Source organism: Anopheles arabiensis, chromosome 2 (genome assembly GCF_016920715.1).
Source record: "Anopheles arabiensis isolate DONGOLA chromosome 2, AaraD3, whole genome shotgun sequence".
In the NCBI taxonomy this organism is placed as follows: domain Eukaryota; kingdom Metazoa; phylum Arthropoda; class Insecta; order Diptera; family Culicidae; genus Anopheles; species Anopheles arabiensis.
The window spans coordinates 68777285-68791625 of NC_053517.1; the positions used below are offsets into that span (position 1 = coordinate 68777285).

Here is a 14341-nt window from a genome sequence, read left to right on the forward strand (position 1 = left end):
TAAAAAGACTTTACGGGCTGGGTCGTCCGTTTCCATGCGTACAACATGGCCAGCCCACCGGAGCCTGGCGAGCTTAATACGCTGTACGACAGTGAGGTCGCCGTACATCTCGTATAGCTCGTCATTATAGCGGCTCCTCCATTGTCCTTCCACACATACGGGGCCAAGTATCCTTCTGAGCATCTTCCTCTCGAACGCGGCTAAGAGGGCTTCGTCAGATTTGGACAGTGTCCATGTCTCAGAGGCGTATGTGAGTACTGGTACTATATAAGTACTATATAGTCCCAGCTTCGTCCGTCGCGACAGGTTCTTTGAGGTGAACTGCTTTTTCAGGCTGTAGAATGACCGGTTGGCAGCCAGCATCCTTGCGCGCAACTCAACTTCCATACTGTTGTCGTTGCTGACCTTTGACCCAAGATAGGTGAATTCTGGGACGACTTCAAAAGTGCGTTCACCTATCTGTACATCACGCCTACGTAGATTTGGATTATTTATTGGTAGGTCCGCTGATGTTGCCACCATCAGTTTGGTCTTTGCCTCGTTTATCTGCAATCCGAGGTTCTCTGCCGCCTGCTCAATCCCTTGGTAGGCTTCTGCTACATAGGAGAGCCGCAGACCAATGATGTCTATATCATCAGCGTATGCCAGGATCTGGGTTGACTTATAGAAGATGGTTCCCGTAGTCTCCACCCTCGAGTCGCCAAGTTGAATAGGAGACAGGCAAGCCCGTCCCCCTGGCGCAGACCCTTGGTGGTAGCAAAAGGTCCTGAGAGTTTTCCATCAACCCTCGTCAGGCATGTGACGTTGGTCATAGTCATTCTAACTAGCCTTATCAGTTTGGCCGGGATTCTAAATGAGCTTATAGCGTCGTACAGTTTTGCCCTGGCTATGCTATCATATACGGTTTTGAAGTCAATTAACAGATGGTATGTGTCGTGTCTGTATTCAGCCATCTTCTCCAAGATCTGTCGCATGGTTAAGATCTGATCAGTAGTTGATTTTCCGTTTCGGAATCCTCTTTGATAGTTACCGACTATCTCTTCGACGTGCGGGACAAGGCGATCCTGAAGGATCAGGGAGAATATTTTATAGGCAGTATTCAACACCGTAATACCCCTGTAGTTGTTGCAGTCCAACCTGTCTCCCTTCTTGTATACGGGGTAGATGATGCCGAGATTCCAATCACAAGGCATCGATTCGCTATCCCACACCTCAGTAACAATTTGATGAATCTCGTTTTCTAGTCGTGCACCTCCATTCTTGACCAGTTCAGCTGCAATTCCGTCGGTTCCGGGTGCCTTGTTATTTTTCAGCCGACGGATAGCCTTTCGTGTTTCTTCTATGCTAGGTGGCAGTATCATGACACTATCTGCTAGTGGCGCTTCTAGCTGTTCGTTTAACTGGTCGTTGAGTAATTCATCAAAGTACTGAGCCCACCGCGAGAGGACCTCTGGCTGGTTACTAACCAGATCTCCATCCTTGTTGCGACAGCAGGTTACCTTAGGTACAACGTTGTTTCGGTGACCTGCTATCGCTTGGTAAAACTTTCGTATCGGTCCGTACGCCTCTCTGGTTTGCTCGAGTTCCCGCATGTTTTGCTCTTCCAAAGCATGCTTCTTGGAGCGGTGAACTCGAAATTGAGATTTGCCCTACTTCAGTGAAAAAGTTGGGTTGAGTGATATTTTCTAATAGAACTGCCGTGTGAGAACGCGACAAATGAAAAATATCCTATTTTAATAATAAGGATAAAAGAGATTGCATGTGACTTTGAAAGTATATTTAACTTTTTTTTTAATAAAAAGAGCACAATGAAAAATAACATCGCAAATTTTTAAATAAGAAACGATTCCAGATTTGAAGCGAGGAGTACAAAACGTCAATTTGTTTAACTTGCGGCCCGCGAATCAATGAAAACTTGTACTTGGCCCTCTGATGAAATGAGTTTGACACAACTGCTGTATAGAGGTGTTCTATAAAGCTTGTCATGTTGTTCAAGAGCCCCTCCATAGAGTGCCAATCGTTTGATTTTGTTGGTTGTCAGATAAGACAGATTCCAAATTAGTCCCGAATAGGTATTAATGGCAATAATCAAAGAACCCATTGCTGCTTCTTCAAGTACATTCCTCATTCATTTGAGACACGAAGAGCTTATAGGTTGGTCCTAGTGAAATAAAAAGAAATTGCTGTTTTTCAAAATGGAGAAACCTACAGAGTTCAAGGAGTGAGTATATAATTTTAATTATCAATTAAATGAATATATAGCTAAACGCATTATTCCTTTTTTTTTCTTTTGCTCACGTAACAGACAATCTCGAGCTTCAAAAATTCAGCTTGAAAAGCTTGTTGAAATAATGGAAAAAAATCCTGACGTAGCTAACAGCTTTGGCACTAACCAGGATTCTGCATGGAATGATTTTGCTGCTGAACTGAATGCGCTGGGACCTCCCAGAAAAGAAGGAACCGCATGGAAACGAGTAGGTTTGCTTTATTGAATGCAGTAACTATTTATTATTTTAAGTTAGTATATTTAATCCACTTATTTTTTATAGACCTGGATTGAAAAAAAAAGTCGTTTGCCAAGAAAAAACTATCACAAAATAATAAGGAAATGAACAAAACTGGGGGTGGAATACCAAAATAATGGAATTTGACAGAGATGGAAAAAAGAATCGTTCAAATAACAAACATGAGAGGAAGGGCTGCCTGAATCGAAGAGAGCAACTGTATAAGCATTCCAGAATCCATCAAAAAAAAAACGTAGAAGTTACGGAACTGTCAAAATCTATCATCAATGAACTTCCTGAAAATCCTCAAGATACACACCAGCTAATATCTGCCGATTCGAATGACCTTGACCAAAGTAATGACCGCAAGTATATCTCTGATGAAAGTATCGGAAATCAAAGTTTCGAAGACACACAGGAGCCAGCTGCAAAAAAAACCAAGACAAATTCAAAGCTGACACAACAAGAATTTCAAAAACTTATCTTAAAACAAAATTATGAGACGAACAGGCTTTTATCAAATATTTTAAACAATTTTGAAACATTTGTTTCTGCAACATTAGCCCACTATAACGAAATATTCAAATTAAATAAAAATAAACCAAACTAAACCATAATCAAAATCATGTTTTCCTTAAATAAGATAAGATATCTCTCACTTCATGGGTAGGGGTAGCGGCACTAAACTTGCTGTTGGGAGATTGGACAGTAAACTTGAAATGCCGTCGGGGCCCCCTTCGATCATCAGTCGCAAACTCTTCAATTTTTGCTGGCGGGGGGGGGGTGCAAATGTTTCGACAACCTCGGGGTCCCATCGGCCATCCTTCCGGGGGCCCTTGTCGCTAGTACTCTGTCCATACGGCATACTATAGAATGGCGATCTACGGGGCCCCTAAATCAGCGGGGCCCCAGGCGACCGCCTAGTCCGCCTACCGTTAGATCCGCCGCTGCGTACTTGGGTCTTTATCGCCCGCATTGCTCCTGATACTCCGATTGACGCGATCCGTGAAATGGACATAGAACATCTTGGTATATAGCCTTGTACGACGCAACCGGGATCTTTCTACGCTCTCATACGTATCCTTTAAAATTGGTGTACCGGATTCGCACCGGGCTATTGCTTTGGCTGTTTCAACCTGGCTTCGCGGGATCTTTTTTAAGGAGTTCATCGACCTTAATCCTCGCTCCGTCAATGTTTGGCGACCCACTACTGCAGCATCCCTTGCCTCTTCTGCACCTAGTACTCGCGAATCGGTTCATCCTTCTTCGCCACCTTCTTTCAACCACACGACACAACTGCGAAACGCTGATTTCACTATTTCGCCCGATCATGGTCCTATGAGCTTGCCTTATACGCAGTACTTTCAGCAAGCGTAAACAGGCTGATCCGGCTGAAGAATCTCATGAACTACCGACTTTACCTGAATTGATGGAAGCTAACCCTGCATCTATTACACACAATCCGTCTGACTCCTGGCACTCCTGGCGCATCTAGCTCTCTGAGCGTTTCTACATACACGAGGACTGCAGCTGAGAAAAAAGCTGACAGCATGCTTTGACAGCGACTGACAGCATTTTCGGTGAGAGAAATCTCCTCAGCATGCAAAGAACGATGAAGCTGAGAAAAAATTAAATTGGCAGTTTATGGCGAACGATCAATTATAGTTTGGATTTTTGCAGTCTAATAATCGTAGAAATATAACTAAAAAGTAAAAGTATGTTTTTTACTTCATTTTAGCGATTCAAATGGATTTTTACAACATAATTTTAAAAGTCTCATCTCGGCGCTTTCCGGAGCTTCTACACACACCGGCGTGAGAAACCGGTTGTCAATTCTCTCACAGCCATCTCTCAGCTGCAGTCTCGGTGTATGTAGAAACGCTCTCTCATCCCTCATCCCCCCATCTCTCATCTCGGAGGATGCGTATGTCATCTATCGTTGTGACCGAAATTCTATTAACAGTAACCGCTGTCGTGGTGGTGGTGTACTCATTGCCTGATCTTCCGTGCTGAACACGTCAACTTTATCACTGCCGTTCGACTCGCTGGAGTCTGTTCGGACAATTGTTAAGCTTCAAAACTTTGCAATCTATATCGACGCCGTTTACATCCCACCCAATCTGCGTTCTTCCGAAGAAGTCCTTGACGATTTGCATGAGAGTGTTAGTTTCGTTGCTGACAAACTTAAACCAAATGATCTTATAGTGTTACTTGGTGATTTTAATTCACCATCACTCTCCTGGCAACCGTCGACATCGTGCGTTAATCACTTTATTCCTACTGGCGTATCTCGTGAAAATGTTTCTCTGCTTGATGGAATATCGCTAAACGGTCTGCTGCAATCATCTGGCATAAGAAATATATGCGGAAGACAATTGGATCTTCTATTTGTCAATGATGCCTTCTTGGAGCGCTGCTCCCCCGTCATAGCTTCACCTGCTCCACTCGTCGCGCTAGACAATCATCATCCTGCTCTTGAGACAAGTGTGCTCCTTGCGCACTCTCGCCCTGCATCCTCTCAACGAATACCTCCGGCTCGTATGTTCAATTTTAGGAAGCTGGACTACCAAAAGGTTCATCGTATTTTAGCTTATACCGATAGGTTTTTTATTGATAATGCCTGTGACATAAATCAAGCTGTAGCTGCGTTTACTAATGTAATCACTTCCGCCTTCCCTTCCTGCTGTCCTCTCCTTAAACCCGCTCCTAATCCTAAGTGGTCGAACAGAGCTTTACGTCTATTAAAATCCGACAAAAACCGCGCTCAACGCGCCTACCGTTTAAATAGTACTTTACACAATCTTTGTGTATATAAATATGCGGCTAAGGCTTATCGTCTTCTTAATCGCCATCTGTACCGTCGCTACGTCCGGCGTCTTCAAATGCGCCTCTCTATTGATCCTGGGTCATTCTTTCGTTTTGCGAAATCTCGGCGAGGCTATGCTAGCCTTCCATCACCCCTGTTTCTTGATCTGTCCTCTGCTACGTCTAATGCTGATATATGTAACCTGTTTGCCAAACATTTCTCTAGTGTATTTGTCGATCCCAGTTCTTTTAAGGTTCCTTTGGACGTAAGCTTGTCTTACACGCCCTCTCTGATGTGATATCATGTAAATCAATCGTTGTAAGCGAAAGCCTAGTAACATCCGCTTTATCCAAACTTTAAACTTCGTTTTCACCAGGCCCCGATGGCATCCCTGCCTGTGTTTTGAAAAAATGTAGCAATACCCTCACTCCTATTCTCACTCGGCTTTTTTCTCGCTCGCTTAGTGCAGGGATTTTTCCTAGCTTGGCTTGTTCCCATTTATAAGAAAGGTGGTCGCACACTAGCATCAAACTACAGAGGCATTTCTATTATTTTTGCGTGTTCTAAAATCCTCGAGTCAATTGTCCATTTATCTGTAATGCCTTGTGTAAAAAATTATATTTCTACGGAACGACACGGATTTATGCCCCATCGCTCAGTGTCCACCAACCTAATGTGTTTTTTGTCTTCTCTTTATCATAACCTGTCTAATGGTAAGCAAGTAGACACTGTCTATACCGATTTCAGTGCGGCATTTGACAGTATACCTCTATTGTTACTTGTTGCTAAGCTTCGAAAATTAGGTTTCAGTGGCTATATATTGCCGTGGTTCAACTCCTATCTTGAGAATCGTTCATATGTAGTTAAAATCTGTGGCTCTTTCTCTGAATGTTTTCTTAGTTCTTCGGGTGTCCCACAAGGTAGTGTCCTTAGTCCCTTACTGTTCATTCTCTTCCTCGATGACTGTACTTCGATCCTTCCTCCTAACGGCTTCTTGCTATATGCGGATGAGGTTAAAAAATTTATTCCTGTATCTTCTACAGCTGATTGTCTAGTCCTTCAATCCTGGCTCAATCAGGTAAATTCTCTACATGGTGTGCTTCTAACGTTTTAGTCCTGTGTCCTGAAAAATGTTCTGTCTTGTCTTTCTTCCGATCCTCTACAAGTATAACTCATGCTTACAGTGTCTGTGATGCCCCTATTCCCCGTGTGTCCTTGTCTAAGGATCTTGGCGTCTTCTTTGACCCGAGTCTTTCTTTCAAGGAGCACACGGACTATGTCATCAACAAGGCCAACAAAAGTCTTGGTTATATTTGTCGCATGTCCACTGAAATTTGTGATCCTTTTTGTCTTAAGTACCTTTATTGTTGTTGGTTCCGTTCCTATTCCGTTTCCTTCGTATGACGATAGATGCATTCTATCAGGCCTTGCCAAGTTGGAGCACCGCCTCTAGGTCGCTCAGGTTTCTTTCGTTGCTGGCATATTGCCAATACGATTGATACTCCTACCCTTCTATCGCGCTTACATTTGTATGCACCTTGGCGCACCTTACGTTATCGTTATCGTCTTCAGTTACCTATATGTCGTACACGTTTTGCTCGCAATGAGCCTTTTGTAAGAGCTATGTCGTCTTTTAATAGTACTTCAGATCTGTTCGATTTCAACCTATTCTATCCTGTCTACCGATCCCGTCTTCGCTCCTTTTCCGTACCATAAACTCCTTCCAACTCCTTCGCGAATAGTTGCATACTATAGTCAGTAAGCACTATTGCTGTAAACCAACGTGGCCGAGCAATTAATAAAATAAAATAAAATAAATAAATAAAAATAAGTCTCTGAAAACCAATCCCAATAGTGGCACAGACAGGCATTGACCGAAAGTGGTTGTTGTGCCAGAAGAAGAAGAAGAAGAAGTGTAAATCATATTTATCCAGGCATTCCACGCATTCAAAGTCTTTACGACTTTTATATCAAAAGATAACTTGTAAACATAAATGAACGGTTTCGTCAAATTTGGACAGTGTCCATGTCTTAGAGCGTTTCTACATACACTGAGAAAGCAGCTGAGAAAATAACTGACAGCATGCTTTGACAGCTACTGACAGCATTTTCGGTGAGAGCAATCTCCTCGGCATGCAAAGAACGATGGAGCTGAGAAAAAAATTGAATTGGCATTTTTGCCGTCTAATAATCGTAAAATTATTATTAAAAAGTAAAAGAAACTTTTTTTACTTTATTTTAGCGATTAAAATGGATTTTTTTCAACATCATTTTAACACTAACATCATTTTAACAGCTTTTTTTCAACATCATTTTAACAGCTCGGCGCTTTTCAGAGCTTCTACACACACCGACGTGAGAAACCGATTGCCAATTATCTCACAGCCATCTCTCACCTTCAGTCTCGGTATATATAGAAACGCTCTTATAGTACCGTATGTGTGTAACGGTACTATAATGGTACTATATACAGTAGAACGTAGATTATCCGGGGACGGATTAACCAGCGGACGGATTAACCGTGCGCATAAATCTGACAGCTTTGCAATCGTGACGAACATTCAAAGCGATAGTGAAGTTCGTAAACATTATTTTTGTGCAGCTACCTAGTGTCTAGTGCTATTTTCGTACTTCATGTTTGTTCATGAACACTTGTTTAACCTACGTAAACGTACATGAACATCGACAACTAAGATGAAAATTATATTCTTATAATGATAAATCGATTGAATCATATTAAATTGTTAGTTAAACCAGTGAATTTTATAACTTTTATATGAATTTGACATTTATTGGATTATTATCCCTGGATATCGATTAACCGGCAATCGTCCGGTCCCGAGCTGCCCGGATCGACGTTCTACTGTAGTTCCAGCTTCGTGCGTCGCGACCGGTTCTTTGAGGTGAACTGATTTTTCAGGCTGTAGAAAGACCGATTGGCAGCTAGCAAAATTGATGCCTTCGAGACAACAATTGATGGGCGCATCAAATCAGATATGCTACTACAGATATGACTAAACTACACATATAAATCATAGCATTTTGTTTTAAGGCGATTAGCGCAGAACAAATAATTCCCATTGTTCAGGAAGTATTCATAAAGCTGGAGCAATGCAGAAGCAAACAAGACCAGATAACAGCAATCTTCCAAGTGGTTGCCAAGTTTTGTTTTCCGTGATGAATTTCCAAGGTAATGTACGAGTTTCATACTGGAATGCCAACGGCATTGCCAATAAAAATACAGAGTTGTCCCATTTTTTTTAATGAAAACAACATCAGCATCATGATGCTAGTGGAAACGTTCCTAAAACCGGTGCACGTGTTTAACATGCCAGGATACAATAGCTATAGACTAGATAGATTATCGGGCCCCAAAGGAGGAGTGATGGTTATTGTTAGTAATAAAATTAAACACCAGTTGATAAAACACTTAAACCTTTCAATAATTGAAACAATAGGAGTTAAAATTTTCACGGAGCAAAATAGTTTAACATTTATCACTGCATATCATCCCGGCACGAATATTAATATGCAGGCATTCAAAAAAGACATTATAAAACTCAAGAAAAGATAATTTTTTCATCTGTGGTGATCTTAATGCTCGCCACAAAATGTGGAATTGTGCTTCTCGTAATCAAGCAGGAAAAATCCTTTTTGAGGAATCACAAAGAGGTCAATTTTCTATTTATTACCCAAATAAACCAACTTAAGTCCCTAGAGATCCCTCTAGAAAGCCATCAATACTTGACCTAGCTTTAACTAATAACCTTAACCTTTTTTCTCAGTTAAAAACAATCACAGCGCTAACTTCTGATCATTTACCGATTTCCTTTACAATTTACAATTCTAGAGCAAATATAATCCCTGAGTATAAAATCCCTGACTATAGCAAAGCAGATTGGAACAATTTTAAATCCTTTGTTAATCAATCTATTGACTTAACCTCAACGCATTTATGAAATATTCATAATGTGTCTCAAATCGATGAAATGATTAAAAAATTTACTTCAAACATAACCAGAGCACATGACAGAGCCATACCAACAGTGATTCCAGGTAAATTTAACATTATACTACCTGATCGTATAAAGACCATGATAAAACATAGAAATAAATTTAGAAAAAATGGCAAAGACACCCCTACTAGTAATGAGAATGTAATAGTGTGCGTCTTTCAGGCGAGGGGTATGTAGAAGCAGGGGGAGACGGTTGGAAATACGCGGAATTACGCGGCGGCGAGAGCGTGTTTTGCTTTCTACACAGTTTTCGCACTCACACAATCACACATGTGTGAATGTGTGCGTTCACTTTCAGCCAGCGCGCTCAGTTTGGTTTTCTCGCAGCGGCTTGCTGGTGTCGGTGTCTCGCTCGCACTAGTGCAGCGAGTGTTCCTCGTGCGTTCCCTTTCTTGCTACCACACAAAATCGTCAGTACAGTTCAAGCCTTCGCAGTGTGAGGCCACGCGCGTTTTAGTCTAAGTCCCGGGCGCTCGATGTAATTTGAAGTGAAGTGTTGAAGTTTTATTTATTTCAATTAACATTATTACGGCCTCGGTCGTATTTTCAAGTGTTGAAGTGTTGTGCGCATTGAAATAAAGCAGCGTTAATCTTTCATAATTCTACAAGAATATGTAAATTATGCTGCTTTATTTCAATGTTTTTTTACAGTATTCAACATATACAACATACAGGCAGTAAGGCAGGTGCTTGAAGTGATGATTTTTTAAATTATTTATAATAAAAAAATATGTGTGGTTTTGTGGCAAGATTGTGGTTAGCGATGTGTGGAACTGTGCCTTAAGTTTCAATAAAGTGTTAAAATATCAAACGAGTTTGATGTGTTTAAGTTTTATTTCGATGCATGCGATTTTATTACGCAGCAAATCTAAGTGAACGAAAGCGCACAGCGCACAACGCGCAACGAAAGAAACGAGGGGGAGGGGGTGTTCAGCGCAGCGCGCAAGTGCGGCAACAGCGCAGCGCAAACCGAAAGAAACGCGAGAGAGCAAGAACAGCTGATCCGCGCATCCAGCGCAGCGCGAGAGGAAAAAACGGGAGGGAGGGGGTATCAGCTGATCAGCTGTTTTGTATCGCGAGAGCGCCCCGTGTAATTTGAAGGCAAGCGAGAGAGCGCTGCGCGCGCTTACTCTCAATTCGGAAAAATATCGCTTCCGCTCGACTATGGCGGACAATACAACTTCGACCGAACCCCTTCCCCTGTTTCTACATGCCCTCGCCTGTAAATTTCGCTCTCTTTGTCTGTCGGGACAGATTAGACCCTACAGCAAAGAGCGAATTGAGAGAAGCGCGCGCATCCGCCTAATCGCGGGCTTCCGCGTGCAAAACGCTCGCTGATCACCGATACCTCCCGTCGAACAGATTAGACCCTACAGACAAAGAGAGCGAAATTTACAGGCGAGGGGCATGTAGAAACAGGGGAAGGGGTTCGATCGAAGTTGTATTGTCCGCCATAGTCGAGCGGAAGCGATTTTTTTCCGAATTGAGAGTAAGCGCGCGCAGCGCTCTCTCGCTTGCCTTCAAATTACACGGGGCGCTCTCGCGATACAAAACAGCTGATCAGCTGATACCCCCTCCCTCCCGTTTCTTTCCTCTTGCGCTGCGCTGGATGCGCGGATCCCCAAATAGCATTGGAGCGTTACGTTTCGCGATTTTTGTATGGAGGCGTTACTGCTCGCTACCTGCTCATAACACTGCTCGATAGCAGTCCTTAGTGAGCAGGTAGCGTGTAACATTCTATGTAAGCTCAATGAAAGCTCAAAGCTCAAGCGTTACTTAGCGAGTGCTCGAACCACAGTATAACGCTGAGGGTTCTGTATTCGGATGTAAACAAAAACACACACACTTTTTTTAAATTTCGATGCACATTGTCCAGTACAACGATAAAATGTATTTTATTTAACTATTATTCAATACTTACATGCCCCAATACATGGTTTTACACGTTTAAATACGATTTCAACCATCTCTTTGGATGGTATCAACGGATGCCGACGGCGTTGTTGTCTCTGCGTCAGGCACATTTATTGTTGCCGCTTCTAATGCTCGGGTCGTATTTTCGTTAGCAGTAGCACAACGATTAAACGCACTAATTGTACCACTTGCAAAGCGATACAAATAAAGTAAAACACATAATACACCATACAACACACTTCTTAACAACACTTGCACATAAAAACCACTTGTCGATGCGGTGATTCAATGTCCTGTTTGCAGTGGAAAAATAACAATGAAAGATTAGAATGCTTTCAAATATGACATTATTTTATAATACTTTCCTTTCCATGCTATTTTGTGGTGTATGGAAACGTTGGTTTGCTTGAAGATACACAACGACCGGTGTGTTGGTCCAGTTGAGAATGTGCCGATCACGATCACAGCCGGCTTTAGTGATTGTTGTAGAAACTGTAACAAAGATCACTATCATTAAATCTGCATTATTTTTACAATTCATTGTGATTTCATGAAAAAGTAAAGTGAAAAAGTAAAGTAAAAGTGAAAAAGTAAAACATTTCATCTTACCGGCGTCGTATTTCGTCGGCATACACACACACACACACATAGCTGCTCGATCATACTCGGACGAATGTTGCCAAATTTCGGGATGAAATGATGTTTTTCCTGTGGAATAATGTGTTCAAGCATTAAAAGATAGTTTATTTACTGAAATATGCACAGAACACTTACCTTTTCTCGAGTTTTCACATAAAATTTTACGATTATTCTGCACACAATCTGGGCGGTTGTCCGTGTTTGTTTAGGTTTCTGACTTGACAGATATGCAAGCTGTCATGTGACGAAGTGAAATACATTCAAACCTCGCCAATTGCAAGTCTGCTTTTTCAATTGAAGACAAAAAATCCGAGTTGTTCACATAAATATGAGAAAAAGTCAGTTAATCCACATTGTATAAAATAACAAACATGACAAAATACGCAGACATTAGTCGTGTTACAAAATGTCTTTCTAATAAACAAAATCTATCTTTTTTTGTAGACATATGATATAAATGCAATTAGCGAGTTCTAATTGTATCATATATATTGCTATTTTCAAAGCGGTATAAATTAAAACAAACATCAGTGCTTTTTTTTTAAATAATCAGAAAGATAATTAAAAACTTAATAATGATTAAAATGTATTTTATTACATTTATGTACAACGATAACCTAACTAGTAAGCATGTTCATGCACGTGTGTAATTATTTGATATTTTTTTCTGTGATCCCAATATGAATGTTATTAAGTAAAACAGACAATTTACTCTGTCCCTTTTTCAATTCTTCAAGATACGGTTTTTTTTTAATAGAAACATGTAATTTTGTTTAAAAAACATATATAAATACATATATTAATACACAAACATATATAAATATAAATATAGAAATAAATAAATAAATAAATATATATATATATATAAAATAAATATATATATATATATATAAATATATATATATATATATATATATATACATATATATATATATATATATATATATATATATATATATATATATATATATATATATATATATATATATATATATATATATATATATATATATATATATATATATATATATATATTCATTTATATATATGTATATATATATATATGTGTATATATATATATATATATAATATATAATATTATATATAAGTTGTTAATATAATTATTTTTATATCATTATACCAATGGCGGAAACCTTTAATTTTTTCATAAAATTTTAGTACAAGTTTCTTTTAATTTTGTTTTTAAAATATGTGATCTGAAACGTTATGAAATATCCATCAGTCATCTTTTCCAAATTCAGTTAGACCATCTCGCTTTGCTTTGAATTCTAAGTCAGAATGTATGGGGTGCGCGGTACGGGTAAGAAGAACATAGGGGCGGGGGTACAAATAAACGCATCACAACACCACCCTACTAGCAATGAGAATGTAAAAGTATGCGTCTTTCAGGCGAGGGGCATGTAGAAGCAGGGGGAGACGGTTGGAAATACGCGGAATTACGCGGCGGCGAGAGCGTGTTTTGCTTTCTACACAGTTTTCGCACTCACACAATCACACATGTGTGAATGTGTGCGTTCACTTTCAGCCAGCGCGCTCAGTTTGGTTTTCTCGCAGTGGCTTGCTGGTGTCGGTGTCTCGCTCGCACTAGTGCAGCGAGTGTTCCTCGTGCGTTCCCTTTCTTGCTACCACACAAAATCGTCAGTACAGTTCAAGCCTTCGCAGTGTGAGGCCCCGCGCGGGTTTTAGTCTAAGTCCCGGGCGCTCGATGTAATTTGAAGTAAAGTGTTGAAGTGTTATTTATTTCAATTCACATTATTACGGCCTCGGTCGTATTTTCAAATGTTGAAGTGTTGTGCGCATTGAAATAAAGCAGCGTTAATCTTTCATAATACAACATGAATATGTAAATTTTGCTGCTTTATTTCAATGCTTTTTTTACAGTATTCAACATGAACAACATACAGGCAGTAAGTTGGCTTGAAGTGACGATTTTTTTAATTATTTATAATAAAAAATGTGTGTGGTTTTGTGGCAAGATTGTGGTTAGCGATGTGTGGAACTGTGCCTTAAGTTTCAATAAAGTGTTACAATATCAAACGAGCTTGATGTGTTTAAGTTTTATTTCGATGCATGCGATTTTATTGCGCTGCAAATCAAAGTGAACGAAAGCGCACAGCGCACAACGCGCAACGAAAGAAACGAGGGGGAGGGGGTGTCCAGCGCTACGCGCAAAGTGCTGCAACAGCGCAGCGCAAACCGAAAAGAACGCGCGGGAGGGGGTGTTCAGCGCAGCGCGCAAGTGCGGCAACAGCGCAGCGCAAACCGAAAGAAACGCGAGAGAGCAAGAACAGCTGACCCAAGCGGCATCGCTGAGAGAGAATTGAGCTTTTCCCGTTGTTTCCCCCCCTGACATACCCACGAACACACCGTTTGTTTCTACGCGATGCGTTATTCTCTGTTGTTGTTGTTGTCTTTAACGCTGTTACTGCAAGAGCTTGAAG

The 14341-nt window shown here is 40.6% G+C and overlaps 1 long non-coding RNA gene across 1 annotated transcript; it reads right to left on the reverse strand.

The window, feature by feature from the left end:
- Positions 1 to 11533: 11533 nt before the first annotated feature.
- Positions 11534 to 12095, reverse strand: LOC120894356. Its single transcript, XR_005738188.1, has 3 exons — positions 12015 to 12095; positions 11850 to 11948; positions 11534 to 11732 (listed from the first exon to the last, which is right to left on the reverse strand). It is a non-coding gene; the product is annotated as an uncharacterized LOC120894356 (long non-coding RNA).
- Between the last annotated feature and the right edge of the window lie 2246 nt (positions 12096 to 14341).